We start from the raw sequence: 14,368 nt of genomic DNA on the forward strand, positions 1-14,368 counted from the left end.
GCCTGGGGGAACAGTGGAAGCACAAGGAAGGTTCTGCCTCTTGGTGGTCCCTCCCAGCAGCCAGCATCTGTGGAGGTGTGTGGGTGGACTGCCCTGAGGCTGTTGGAATCCCTTTGCCTGCGGTCATGGCTGGTCCCCAGGGCCCCCTTTTACCGGTGACCACCTGGGTAAAGGTCTAAGTTCTCTAGCATCCTTGCCCTCGGTCAGCTTTGGCCTCATGTCCCCAGAGCTTGCTTCTCCTCCTCTTTCTGATTCTACTTTCCCTATTACTTTAGCAGCTTGTTTTCTGGAAAACTTCCTAATAAATCACTCTCATGTGAACCCTTGTCTCAGGGTCTGCTTCGAGATCGCCCCACCTCAGACAGCTATGAGGTCAGTGCCATTAATTTTCCCATTTCAGAGACAAGGAAACTGAGGCTGAGACTCGGAGTTGTTCAAGCTCCCCCATGTGGCAAGCAGCAGAACGAACTTGACTTGAGGTGGGCTCCCTGAGGAAAGCCTGGGCCGGCATCATCTGAGCCTATGTACATCCCTCCCACACTCTACCCTCCTGGCCATCTGAGCTAACTTACGTTTTTTCCTTTTTTCTTTTTTTTTATTAGAAGGAAAGCAGGAGAATCTGCAGATGATCCAAGGGGGATGACTAAGTCCTCAGATTCTTCTCGTTGGCTCAGATCCTGTTTTGGTCAATCCTTGTGAATCAGGGCGGGTCTGACATTCTGGGAATGCAGGGAGACTTCAAACCAACTTCATGAAAACAAGTTGTAAAAACACTGGCCGCCACTCAAAGCGGCCGGCTGATCAGCTTGGCTCCGCAGAGCAGGGTTTGAACAAGTTCACCAGAAGGGAACGCACAGCAGGAGAGACTTCGGCTAGACCCAGAGGAAGAACTTCCCAGTAATTGGGAAGAAAGGGAGTGCTAGCTGGAAAGGGGGGGAGGGGGACAGACTGGGTGAGACTCGGGCTTGTTCAGGGAAGGAGCCAGCCCAGAAGGGGAGCAGGGCTAGATGTCTGTGAACACCTGCTCCAGTTCGGCAGACAGCCACCCCCTAACCCGAGGGAGCTGGGCGTGGCCTCCTTAGAAGCCTGAGGATCCGTGCCCTGACCTTCCCAGGCTTTTCTTGTTTGAAGCAGCTATGAAGCCACCCCTAGAGCCCTGCAGACCCAAAACCACCGGAGGCCAACTCCACCCAGCCCTGAGCTTCAACCACTGACTTGCAACCTGCTTTAGGAGGATGCTGAGTTTGTGGGGCTTCTGCCTCCTAGGATGTCAAAAGTCTCTGCATGTAAGGTCCTCCCACTCCCAGGGTGGCCAGATACACTGGAGCCTGGCAGAGCTCAGGGCAGGACTGAGGGCTGCCACCATGCCACCTCCTCCTCCCCTGCTCTGCACAACCATCCCTCCAGGAAAATCCGCCCCCTCCAGGCGCCCTCCCCCGGGCCCCAGCAGAGAACCAGTACAGGTGTCCACAGCAGCCTCACCCTGCTCCTCCTCCCTCGGCACCTCCTCTGGGCTGGCTCCTTGCAGGTGGCAAAGAATAGGCCCTGAGTCTCACTCGGTCTGTCCCCCTCCACCCCAGCCCAGCTAGCACACCCCTTATTTCCTTCCTTCTCATCCAAATCTCTGAAAGAGTTGTCTACACTCACGTCTCCACTGCCTCCCTCCCACCTGCTGCTAAACCCACAGCCTTGTGCTCCCGCCAAGTTCAACCATGACCTCCACATGAGTGAGCCCACCGTGCAGCTCTCATTCTTCCTTGACACTATGGGCCTCACCCTCCTTCCGGAAACCTTCTGGACCCTGGCATCCAGGACACCACTTGCTCTGGTTTCCCTCATTGCCTCCAGGTCCCCCTCTCTGCCCAGAGCCTCGTGCTGCACTTTCTCCTACGCCCTTTGTCCTCCTTTGCCCTTCACACTCTCCTTGTGCAAGATCACCTAGCACCACTGTCTCTGCCTGGACCACGCTCAAGTCTGGAGTATCCAGGGACCCCTGGTCATCCCGGCCTGGACACCCCAACAGGAACCTCACACCCCAGAGTGGCGCAATGATGACTCATCACATTCCCCCAAACCTGCTCCACCCCTGTGCTTTATCTCAAGGCACCTCCATTCTCCAGTCTTCCAGGCCCGGCAGATGAGAATCACCCTTCCCATCCATCTTTCTCAAGCCCCCAGGCCTACCTGGCATCTGTTCTCCACCTCCCCTCCCCTCCCACCAAATAGCCCTGCAGTCTTGGCTCAAACTCCTTCCGCAGGAAGACTTCCTTGACTCTCCTGGTAGACTTGGGCATGCCTTTTCCTGTTTCCATGGGCCCTGCACAGCCCGGTTCAGCAGCCATGCTTGTGTTCAGCTGCACACTGATGCCCCTGGCTGGCTCCAAGAGTAGAGGTGGTGCCTGATTTGATTCTGGGTCCAAGTTCTGCACAGAGGAGCCCCTGGCAGAGGCTTTCCAGATCTGCGGAACTCGTCTTTCTGCTGAATTTGCCCCACTGGTGAGATCTGGACCTCCCCTCAGCCCACACACCTGCCAGAGCAACGGCTGTCTCTACTCCACCCCTCCTCAGGGCTTAAAACACATGAGCACTTGGCCCCTTGTCAACACATTCTAACCTGTCTGCCATTTATAAGGAGAGACCCCATGGGGCCTGCAGGAAACCAAGGGCCCCCTCTCATACATGTGCTAGCACATGCACAAACACACAGAGGCAGACATACACAAACTTAGAGCACATATTCACAGGCAGACCCAGGCAATACACATGGACACGTGAATACACACAGGCTCATGGAGGCACACGCAGGTGTAGACAGGCCTATAGCTGTAGCACTCTGGAAGCAGTGTGGTCTTGGGCTTCTGCTTCCCTCACGGACACCATGGGTGCCAGGAGTCAAGGTCAGCTTGGCTGGAGCTCAGGGTTGTCTCTCACAGCTGCATGCAGGGCAGGGGCTGGGGCGGGAGGAGACAGCAACCGTACTTGCTCTGCTGTTTCGACCCTTCCTTCCCTCTCAGTTTCCATAAACTCTTCCTCTGGGAAGCCCTCCCTCTCAGTGCTAGGTGGGGAGGTTGCCCCCGAAGGGGATCCTGCCTGGATCCCACCCCAATCTTTCCCTTGGGCCCCTTCTCACGAGTAAGGGAAGGGCTGGACCGGCCCCGTCACAAGCCCAGAGCTTTTAGGGTCAAGACCAAGTCCCTTTTCCCAGCGCTAGTCCAGCCTTGCCTCCACATAGCAGCTCAAATCCCTCTCCCGAGTAATCCTTGGCGGTTCCCTTTCCCAGATGCAGCACCAGCATCAGAGATTATCGCTCAGCACCGGAGGGCCCATCTAATCCTCAGGACAGCCCTGCTGGGGTTGGTGCGCTCCTGCTCCTTTTACTAGGTGAGAGACAAGGTGACTTTCCCAGGAGCACATAGCTGCTAAAGAGCCCCTTCTTCTCTTTCCTTGAAATCAGGTTCCCGACCTCCAAATCCACTACCTCCCTCAGGAGGGAGCACTGGCCTTAGAGAGTGGCTGGGGGGAGGCTTCGGGGGTGGAGGGTGGAGGATCTTGTAGGGAGGAGCCCTGCACCCGAAGAGCACCTGTTCCTGTCAAACTGAATCAGAGGCAGCCCTCAGTGCCACTGCACCTGCTGCAGCCATGTGGCCAGCTTGAGGCTGGATCCTTTGCTAACTTGCTGTGGCATTTGGAGCAAGTCACTGGGCCTCAGTTTCCCAATCTGTAATGTGAGCGGGGTGGACACTACAACCCCCGGGATCTGTTCCATTTGGACGCTGTGAAGCTGCACACTAGGCAGGGGTGTTGGAAGGGGAGACCATGAGGGTGGCGGAGGGGGGGGGGGTGCGTCCCCCGCAGATGGGGCTGAGGCATGAGGAGGAGGCCATTGAGAGTTCTCTGGCCCTGCCGGCTTCCCTAGGGTTGTCTGCTAGGCTCTTCCAGACCCCTCTGCCAAGGCAGGCACCCTCCCACCCTTCCATCTCCCCTTGCAGCAGAGAAAAATTGCAAAGTGTCCAATATACTAGAAGGGGAGAAAAGGCAAGTGAGTGTGGTTATGCTCGTCACATGCAAAACTGATGCAAACGCCCTGGGCAAACACGCGGGCACGAGTCCCATCATTCCTGCCCTCTCCCTATACCCCCTAAGTCCAGTACCTCCCCCAGTTCTGCTGGTCACACCTCAGAAGTGGCTCCCTCATTAGGGTACTCCAGCCCTTCATATCTCTGCCTGAGAAACAGCCAAGAACTCCCTGGGAGCCACAGGATCAAATCCCATCCGCAAAGCTTTTCTCAGCCTGGCCTCCATCCACTCTCCCAGCCCCCCTCCCCCACCTCACCTCAGGGGAGCCCCTGCCACCAGGAGCTAAGTCCAGGCCTCAGGAACTTTACGCTCCACACCTTTACACAGCTCGTTCCCTTTGCACAGAGGGCCCTCCCACTTGCCCCTGCATGTTGAATTCCTAGAGATCCCTCAATACCCAAATGAGAAATGCTACAGTTCATCGAATTGGCTTCCGCATTGGGAATCAGGTCTTAAAATCAGCACATCATGAGTAAATTGCATACGGTCACCCTTGACTATATATAGCTATCGCTTATATACAATGCCTAGTCACCGTTCTAGACAGCTCCCGTGTTTTGACTTACCTAACTCTCACAACTGTGGCAGACTGTATTTTCAGAGACAACTGCAGCAGTAGCTTTCACCCCACATGCGCCTCCTACAATGTTCCTAGGGAGAGGTAGGGTTTAGGCTACCCCCACTTGAATCTGGGGGGTGCCTGGGAGTAATGGCAGAAGTGACCCTATGAGACTCCCAAGGCCAGTTCATCGAATGTGATGCAGCTTCTGTGGAGTTCACTGGGGTACCCCTGCTGGAGTGTTGGGCCACCATGCAGACAAGCTGACTGCTCCGAGGCTCCCAGAGGAGCTCACAGATGGAAACGAAGCCCGGAAACTACATAAAGATCAAGAGAGGCCCAGCCAACCTCCAGCTGCCCCAGCTCCTCACTGTAGCCATCATCTGGCTTATAACCATGTCAGAAACACTGAGCCAGAACCACTCGGCTGAGCCCATTAAAAAAATTTTTTTAACGTTATTTTTAAGAGAGAGAGACAGAGTGTGAGTGGGGGAGGGGCAGAGAGAGAGGGAGATACAGAATCCCAAGCAGGCTCCAGGCTCTGAGCTGTCAGCACAGAGCCCAACACGGGGCTCGAACTCACAAACCGTGAGATCATGACCTGAGCTGAAGTTGGACGCTTAATCGACTGAGCCACCCAGGTGCCCCTCAGCTGAGCCCATTTTAGATTGCCAAGCTATACAAACTGAGATAATAAAATGGTTGTTCTTATATAAAGTCACTGAATTGCAAGGCGATTTGTAATAACAGTCACTGGAACATCATTCTCCCCACTTTAGGGAAAAAGTATCAGAGGCAGACAGGTTAAGCAATTTGGCCAAGATCACAGAGCAGAGTCAGGCAATTGGCAGAGGCAGGATTGGAACACAGGCAGTTTAGCCCCAGAATCCACACTATTTACTGCTACACCACACTAACTGCCTTCGAGGTCGGCTTGGTCTCCAGGCCCACAGCAGGCCTCGGGGAGTGTTTGCTGAATAGATGACTAGGGAAGGAATAAGCAAATGAACAGGTGAGTGAAAGCAGAGTGTGAGCTCCCAGGTGCAAGGCAGGACCTCAGACAAGCCTGAACCATGCAAAGGAGTCCGACATGAGCCCCTCATCGCTGGGGCAGTGCTGCTGTCCACAGCCCTGGGAGAAGGAGGCCATCAGAGGAGCCCAGCTGATGCTACCTGCCTCTGGCCCTGTACAGAGGAGCCTGAGATGCTCATCTCCCTGCTCCCTGCCTCCCCCAGCCCTGCATGCCACAGGATTACACACAGGCCCCTGGAGAGCCAGTCCCACCTGAGGACCAGGCCTATGGATCCTGGAGACCACAGCAGGAAAGTCCCTGGGCCGGAAGGCTGGAGACCTTAGTTTAATCCTGCCATGGCCACTGTCTGATTGTGCAGACTTGGGCAAGTCTCTGCCCCTCTGTGGGCCCAGGTGCTCTCCTGCTCCACTGCTGTAAGATTCACCAGATGCTGAGCTGGCCTCGTAGAAGGGGGTTAAGGTGGGCTTGGCATGTGGATCCTCTAAACCCCAAAAGGTATCTGTCCCAAGATGGAAAGTGCATGATGAGAATGAATCCCCCCACCCCCGCTTCACTGTCTTGCCGGGCATTTCTACACACACAATTTCTAATCCCTGCAGCCCCCCTCCAGGCACAGCAGTAAGGGGTGAAGGACTCAGACCCACAGCTCAAGTGATACTAGAAGCCAGGGTCCAAACCAGGCCGGCTCACCTCCCAAACCCCCACTCTTCACAGTAGCAAGAGGTGACGCAACCCACATGTCCAGTGGCAAATGGATAAACGTGTGGTATGCATGCACCCTGTAATATTATTCAGCCGCTAAAAAGGGAAGGAAACCTTGTCACATGCTACAACATGGACAAACCATGAGGACATTATGCCGAGTGAAATAAGCCACTTGCAAAAAGACAAACACAGTGTGATCTCACGTATATGAGGTATTTAGAGTAGTCAAATTCCTAGTGGGATGGAGGTTGCCAGGGGCTGGGGGCTGGGGACTGGGGGGCAGGGGCAGAATGGAGAGTGGCAGTTTCCTGGGTATTTCAGTCTTGCTAGTTGAAAAGTTCTGGAGATCTGTTGTGCAACAACGTGAATAAAGTGAACACTACTAAGCTGTACCCTTAAAAGTTATTAAGACTCTGGGGCGCCTGGGTGGTTTAGTTGGTGAAGTGTCCAAGCCTTGATTTTGGTTCAGGTCATGATCTCACGGTTTATGGGTTTGAGCCCCATGTCGGGCTCTGCACTGGCAGCATGGAGCCTGCTTGGGATTCTCTCTCTCTCCTTCTCTGTCTGCCCCTCCCCTGCTCGCTCACTCTCTCTCTCTCTCAAAATAAACTTAAAAAAAAATTATTAAGATGGTAAATTTTAAGTCATGTGTATTTTAGCACAGTTAAAAAAAAAAATCCCCCACTCTTGGGGTAGAGAGGGAGGTTACAAGGGCTTTAGGGAGGGGAGTCCAGGCAGGCTCCACAGAAGGGGGGGGGGGGGGCTTTGAGTTGGGCAGGATTTGGGTAAGTGCAGATGGTTCTGGGGCACTACAGGCTCGCACCTTTGGCCCCTGCTTCCCTCCTTCTCTCCTAGGACCTGGCTGACTCCGTCCCCCAGCCCACAACAGCCCTTCAGATCTGCACACCAAAGCAGTGCCCAAAGGGGAGCAGGCACTGGAAGAAAGAAGGGATTTCTTAAATACCTACTATGTGCTCCCAGCCCACTTGCTTCATGACCCCTATCCTTCTGGGACACGGTCTTCCCATCTGTACAACCGAAGGGTGACCCAGGATTCCTCCCAGTTCTCACACTGGCAATAATCTCTGAGGGGAGAGGGAGGTGGGAGGCACCAAGGACCTGCAGAGAGGGGGACCAGGACACTCACTGTTCAAAAGTCCAGGAATCTGGTGCTGTGGCCTCGTGATCCTGCCCCAAGCAGCTTCTGTCCACTTCACAGAAGGGGAATCTGAGCCCCAATGGGATCTGGTTTTGTTCCAACTCAACAAACAGGTGCCTGCACCTACTCTGTTTGTGACAGGATCACAATTCCTCTTCCCAATCCAGTCCTGGAGTAACATAAAGGAAAGCACAATTCGCGGCACCTGGGCGGCTCAGTCAGTTAAGCATCTGACTTCAGCTCAGACTATGGTCTCACAGTTCATGAGTTCGAGCCCCGCGACGGGGCTCTGTGCTGACAGCTCAGAGCCTGGAGCCTGCTTGGGATTCTGTGTCTCCGTTTCTCTCTGCCCCTTCCCTGCTTGTGCTCTGTCTCTCTTTCTCTCTCTCTCTCTCTCAAAAATAATCATTAAAATAAAAATGAAAAAAAAAAAAGTAAAGCACAATTCATTGCACCAAGACAAGTCCTCCATGCCTAGGGCTTTCTCCAGGAATTGAGACTCTCACCTCTCCCCCGACTCAGGAATCTTTTGCCCCCAGAAGGAACGAGGTGGGACAGTCCTTGGTTCCAATCTCAGCTCTGCCAAGTACTAGCTGGACATCATCCCTATGATGTCCATGAGGACACCTCCCAGCTGCACCCCTCTGAGGGTTGATGAGGCACAGGCACAAACACAGAGCCCAGCAGGGTCTGGCATACAGTAGGCACTCAGTAAATGGCCACCATCGACAGCTCTCTCCTTGAAGACAAAGCCATTTTCGTGGATCTGTTTGCTCCTCTCAGAGGCCAGTTTGTTTGTTTGAACACTTCCCAGAGAGCTTTTTCCCCCAGGAACACTGGGTGATGCTCCCTAGCCAGCCCCAGGGACGAGACGGGAGGAGCAATGAGCCTCACTGATGGAAAAAAAATCAAATCATCATCACGTGGAAACAAGAGAGAAGTCCTGGGGAAGCCCGTGGTGGCCCCAGCACCCTTCACCCACCTTCTCCCTCCTCCACCCAGGAGGACCCACAATGGCCCCAGATCCCGCTTAATAAGCCCCCTGGGCCAGGCTGGGAGGCCTGATGCGATCGGCTGCTACTTAAATCACACAAAGCCTTCTATTCTTAGCTGAGCAGGGGCCTAGTTCCTTGCCAGCTGCCGGTCAGCTCTGTCAGCCCCGTGGTGCAGGCCTGGGGGGTCAATCGTGACCACAAGGAGGTGTCAGGAGGCCCTTGACCTTCCCGAAGCCTGAGGCCTGTGTGAGGGGGCTGCAGAGCACAGCCCTGAGGCCGGAAAGGAAGGTGAGGCTGGGTTCTCTGCCCTGGGCCACTGGCCTGCACCCCGGGCCACCCTCCTGCAGAGCCCCCAAGCACCCACTATGTGTCACTCGTGCTTTTATTCCCCAGTAGAGTTTTATAGGGCATTTCTCACCGGAGTCTCACAACCCTGAGAGTTAGGTATCCATGACCTCCCTTTTATGGGGACGGGGAGACTGGGGACTCACCCTGGGCCACTGGCAAATATGCAGAATCACACCTCACACCCAGGGCTGCCTGGCTGCAGAGCGTCGCCTGTCCCAACAGGAAGGTCCACCACACCTGCTGACCCAGAAGCTCCTCTGCTGGGGTCATCGGTGTGAGAACACGTCTAAGCTGCACTGACCTTTTCAAGGAGCTGAAGAGAAGTTTTCTTTCTCCTGCTTAGACACCACATCATGCCTCCAAAGTCCTGATTTCTTTGCTCTGGGCTATAATTAGATCCTCCCTGAAAATCGGTGGCCTACTATGTGCCCGGCACCTTCCTGGATGTCCCACCTGCTGGGTGTTTTGATCTGACCTTACGGTAGCCTCGTGAGGTTGGCCTTGTCGTCAGCATTTTACAGACGAGGCCGTGTCACAGATCTAAGGTTGCAGGGCACTGCACGGAGCTGGACAGAAACCGGGGTGTGTCAGGCCTTTTTAAGATGGGGGAGAACTGCTGCTTATGTTTACTGGCTCTTCTTTCAATAAACTGCTTAAGTTTACGTTCCCGTTCCATGATATCCTTCCCCCTGCCGGCCCCCTCTGCCCTGCCCCCGTGCCAGCCCAAGCAGAGCCAGCATCTGTGATCCCTCTGGGTGCTGGCTGAGTCCAACTGTCTGCCGGGAGCCCCCCTGCTGGGGCCGGGACACCATCTGGGAGCCTCTCAGGAACAAGGGCATTGAGAGGGACCCTCAGAACTCTGGGAGAAGAGATGCTGGGCAGAGCCCAGTCCTGTCCCCCTGAGCCTCATCATGGGCACAGTGGCTGTGACCAAGGATTCTGCGTGACAAGGTGTAGACCCCCCAAGAGCAAGCAACTAAGCCCTGCTGAAATAACGCAGCATCCACACCACCAGAGATCTGAGTCGTCCCGACTGACACGTCCTGGCACCAACTGGGAAGTGGAAGGGATGGGCGGGGGTGGGGGGAGGGTGACTGTCTTGTTCTGCCCATGGGCCCCAACCACTCCCCTCCCCACCAGCTACCCAAGGACACAGGCCTGTAGGTGGGCAGGCCCTGTTGGACCCCAGCCCTGTGAACAGGACAGGTAAGCTGGGGAGGGGGGAGTTCCTCACATGCGTTCCCCACCCTTCCCTAGAGACCAGGACCCAAAGCCCTGCAGGCGTCTGGGAAGCAGCTGGGGAGGGGGCGGTATCTGATCCAGCCCCCAGCAGACAGGACGGGCGGTGCTGTCTCTCCTCCTATTGGAATGCACGCAGACACTGGAGTGTAAACACAGCCCTGGCCTGCATGTGCTCCTTGTACATAATTCATGGGCTCCTATGGCTTTGGCCTGGATAAAATGTACTCAGCAGGAGAAACCTGCATGGAAAATGGTATGCGGGGCCCAGGGAGCACTTCCAGGAAAGGAATGAGTGGGCCAGAGGCCTGGGAGATTATAGTGGGCAAGTAAACGTTATTTACAAGACTGGTTTACACATGTGTGGGATAAGTTAGTTTCCTACACGCTTTCACAGACTACAGCTCATTGAATCTTCACAAAAGGTCAGTGTGGAAATTACTATGATTCCCATTTTACAGATGAGGAAACTGAGGCTCAGGGGTTAAGTAACTTATCCATTTTCCCAAAGAAGGAAGAAGCAGAACTTCCTACCCTGCACCAAACAGCTTCAGGTACACAACCCTCAACCATAGGCTGGCTCGACTCCCCTTACCCCCCAGTTATAGCCTGGAGCCTCAGAAGAGCCAGCAAGCAATGAGGACACCGAGGCACTTCATCCTGAGCCCAGTGCCCAACTGCTAAAGAAAGACAGCGAGGAGTGAATTCCAGCAGCAGAGCCAGCTTGACCTCCGCCCCGGCCAACGGGCTGCCCCCTGTCCAGGGAGCCACTGGCCCCTGCCCAGCTAGGGCAGCCCAGCGGACCTCGGGCTAGAGGGGAAATGCTCTGGGTCTTGCCCTACACACACATCAAGAATCCCTGAGAGTCCTTCAAGGCTGGAGGGGAAGTGCTAGGTGACCTTGACTGACATGAGCACGAGCCACTCAAGGTCCAGAGAGGGGGAACCACTTGTTCAAGGTCCCGCAGAAGAGTCTGGCCAGTCCACAAACTGGGCACCGCCAGGTGCCAGACACACTGGGATGAATGCGACATGGTCTGGCCCTCCAGATGCTCCCTGTCAGGTGGGCACATACTCTGCTGGTGTTTGGACCCTCATGATCTGCCTCAGGTAGCTTCTCCAGCCCCATCTCCAACAAACCGCCTTTCCTCCCTCTTCCCCCACCACCCTGGCTCCTTACAGCACCCCGAAGACGTAACCCACCCGTTGCCACCTTTATACCTTTGCTCAGGCTCCTGTCTTCCCAGGATGCTTGCCCACCCCCTCACCTCCCACTATAACCTCTGTGCTTCTTTGCAGAGCCTCACTCAAGATCCCCCAGCTGCCCTTGCCCACTCCCTCCCTCCTTGCCTCCTCTGAGCCTCCCCACACTCCTGACCTCCCTGACAACATCTGTTCACTCTGCCCAGGGTAACTGTTCCTGGAACTGGCTCACTCACACCCCTCAGGACCTGGGACTAAAGCCCCCGACGAAATGAACTTCACACACCCACCCACCACAAAGACCCTGAACAGTTTAGAAGAACCACTTATTCCTTTTAAGGCTTGTATTTGTCTTTCTTTAAAAACCCTTCGTGGGCACGGGGAAATGAAATGGAAGGTTCTTAGTCAGACGCATCTTGGCATTTCCAAATGCTGGCTCTGTGCCTGGCACACAGTAGATGTCTGAGATATGGTCGCATGGTGGACGAAAGAATAAAAATATCTCCACCTTGCACTTCCTCCCGCTGCCTGAACCTCCGCCATTATTATCAATTCTGTCCTGGGGCTAAACCATGTTCCCTGTGATCCTCTTTCAAAATGCAAACAGCCGTGGGCAAGAAAGAAGCTCTAGCTGGAGGCTTCCGGTACAAAATGAGAAAGTACGGGTTTGCTGATCTGGCTCTTCCCAAAGTGTTCTCTCTAGGCTATTAGTCCCAGACCCTGCTTGGTGACAAAGGAGTTGCATGCTGAAGCAAGCCTGGGAGTTGGGAAAGGCTGGCGGCGTACCGCACCACCTGTTGGGAGACTAATTTACATCAACACATTAAAAGCCCTGAGAAGTCCTGTTTCGATTTATGTGACCTAGCATGTCTCGAATTTGTATGCTCATGCGTCCCGGGACCCTTACCCTTGCCGGGAACTAGGGCTCCTCAGAGCAGTTTGGGAAGTGTGGACTGGATGGTGTGAGCAGGTCCACTGCAGGCCGAGGTATGCGCGCTGAAAGGGTGCTTGTGTCTGGCATACAGCCAAGGCCACATTTCCTCGTGCTGACCATTGTACAGAGGCACAGGTCTGGCCTAAGCCATCACCAGTGATCTTTTGTGACAGAAGCAGAAAATGAATGGGGCATCATACAGCTTACAGATGGAGGACAGAGGAGAGGGAACAGGTGACAGGCCAGGCTGGAGACCTGAGTTCCCATTGCAATTCTGTGCTCACTGCTGGCTACTGGGCAGGAGACCTCATCTTGCTGAGCTTTGCTTTAATCATCCACAGAACCGGGCTAAAGCCATTCTCAGGGCTGTTGTAAAGACTCGGTGTGGTAATGCACTCAGAGGCAGATCATAAACTGTAGGTCCTGTACTGGCATTTGCTATGTACACATCATTATTTCCCTGCGTGCACTGCCAGGAGGGTGTGGTCATGTCTTGACTGATCACAAGCCACTGCAGAAGTCCTCCATCAGGACGGACGGACGGACGGATGGATGGATGGAATCCCTAGCAAGACCCAGAATCAACAATGGCTGTTGAATGACTGAATGAATGAACGAACGAACAAACCAATTCCAATAAGTTCGGTTGTCCCATTTCTTAGCCCCTACCCTAACTGGTAGAAGCGGTAAATCAGGAAAGACACATGGCGCGCGAGGGAAGAAAGGTGGTGGACTGCTGGAGGCAGCAGAATGAAGGTCAAGGTGAGAAGAGCCAGAAACCTGCAAAAGCAGACCCTACGGCAGTCAAGCAGGCGCAGCAGCCCAGGGTCACTCGGCTCAGGGCCAGCAGGATTGAGTGCTCCCAGCACCACAGTGAGTGCTCGCAAGGCCCTTCCCGGAGAGGTTAACCATGTCAGCATTGTGCAGGGAAAGGAAGTGATCAATCCTTTTCACAAGGTTTCCAACCCAAACTATGAAAGGGTTGTTTTTAAAGGGGATGAGGGAGAAGGAAGCTTTAGGGACACAAGCCTTGGCTGCCTGGAAAAACACATTTTTACACAAACTTATCAACATAGTCATGCACAGGACAAACATTTTTAAAGTGCCCGCTGCGTGCCAGGCAAGTGCTGGTAGGCACTTGGGCGGGGGAGGGTACACTCAGGGCCTCATCAGACAGCAGCAGACAGCATCACACGTTGAAGACTGGATAAACGAGGTGTCGGGTCACTTGAGGACAGAAAGGGAAGTGCTGGAGGAAAAAGCCACACACAGGAAGTCTGGAGGACCAAGCTAGATCACCGTGTGACCTCAGGCAAATCACCTTCCTTCTCTGAGTCTCCATTTTCCCATCTATAAAGTGGGGCTGATGATAAATATCACGAAAACTACTATATTGCACCAGGCACTGGGCCAGTGGTCATAGACTTTATCTCACCCAGTGTGCACAGCCAGCAAGACAGCCGTTGCTATTTGTTGTGGGGAATGACTGTCCCTTCCACAGATAAGCAAACTGAGGCTCAGCTGGTTACTCACTTGCTCAAAGGCAGAGAGTTGGTGGGAGCTGGAATTTAAACCTGGGTTTGTCAGATTCCAGAGCTCACCCTCTCCTGCCCTCCCAGACGAGTCCCACGCTGCCTCTCACTGATTGCCATGAGGATTCAGTGACATTGTGGATATCAAAGTGCTTTATAAAGGTAAACTATTAGGTATCCAAAGCCAACAAGAAATGAGTCTTGATTCCTCTGTAAAACCAAACGCTGAAGTTCACAGGGGCATTCAGAACTCAGGGCTCCCGGGCTCCTAACCCCTCTGCCTCCTCCGTTCCTTGGCCAACTTCTTCCCAGAACCCCATCCCAGGCTGCAAACAGCCTTGCTCAGACCACCTGGCTCCCCTGCGCTCCACCCTGCCGAGGACCTAGAGGGCACATGAGGCCTAGAGGGCACATTCTGCCACGGGGGCCCCGCAGAATCAGGAGCTCCAGGCTCCTTCACCACTCCCCGCGGACAGGCTGGGGGGCCTCGGGGCCAGTCTCCTCATCTCTCTGAGCCTCGGGTTCCCCCCACACCATGAGGGATTAAAGCAGACTTCATGTGGGAAAAGATATTCTCCACGGTGG

At 54.4% G+C, this 14,368-nt stretch overlaps 2 protein-coding genes across 8 annotated transcripts in view; both read right to left on the bottom strand.

Moving 5' to 3' along the window:
- KLHL35 (kelch like family member 35) overlaps positions 1-14,368 on the bottom strand; it is a 140,203-nt gene that overhangs the window by 73,841 nt on the left and 51,994 nt on the right. The gene's annotated exons all lie outside the window — the stretch shown is intronic.
- The window catches only part of GDPD5 (glycerophosphodiester phosphodiesterase domain containing 5), an 87,305-nt gene that overhangs the window by 60,225 nt on the left and 12,712 nt on the right, over positions 1-14,368 (bottom strand). The window contains exon 1 of one of the 7 annotated variants that reach the window (XM_019449851.2): positions 7,522-7,659. The exons of the other annotated variants lie outside the window; for them this stretch is intronic. The gene's annotated coding sequence lies outside the window, so the exon portion shown is untranslated. Of the gene's footprint in view, positions 1-7,521; positions 7,660-14,368 lie in introns of those variants that run through there. 7 annotated transcript variants of the gene reach the window in all.

This window comes from Panthera pardus, unplaced genomic scaffold (genome assembly GCF_024362965.1).
Source record: "Panthera pardus isolate Hobbes unplaced genomic scaffold, ASM2436296v1 HiC_scaffold_12, whole genome shotgun sequence".
Classification (NCBI taxonomy): Eukaryota; Metazoa; Chordata; class Mammalia; order Carnivora; family Felidae; genus Panthera; species Panthera pardus.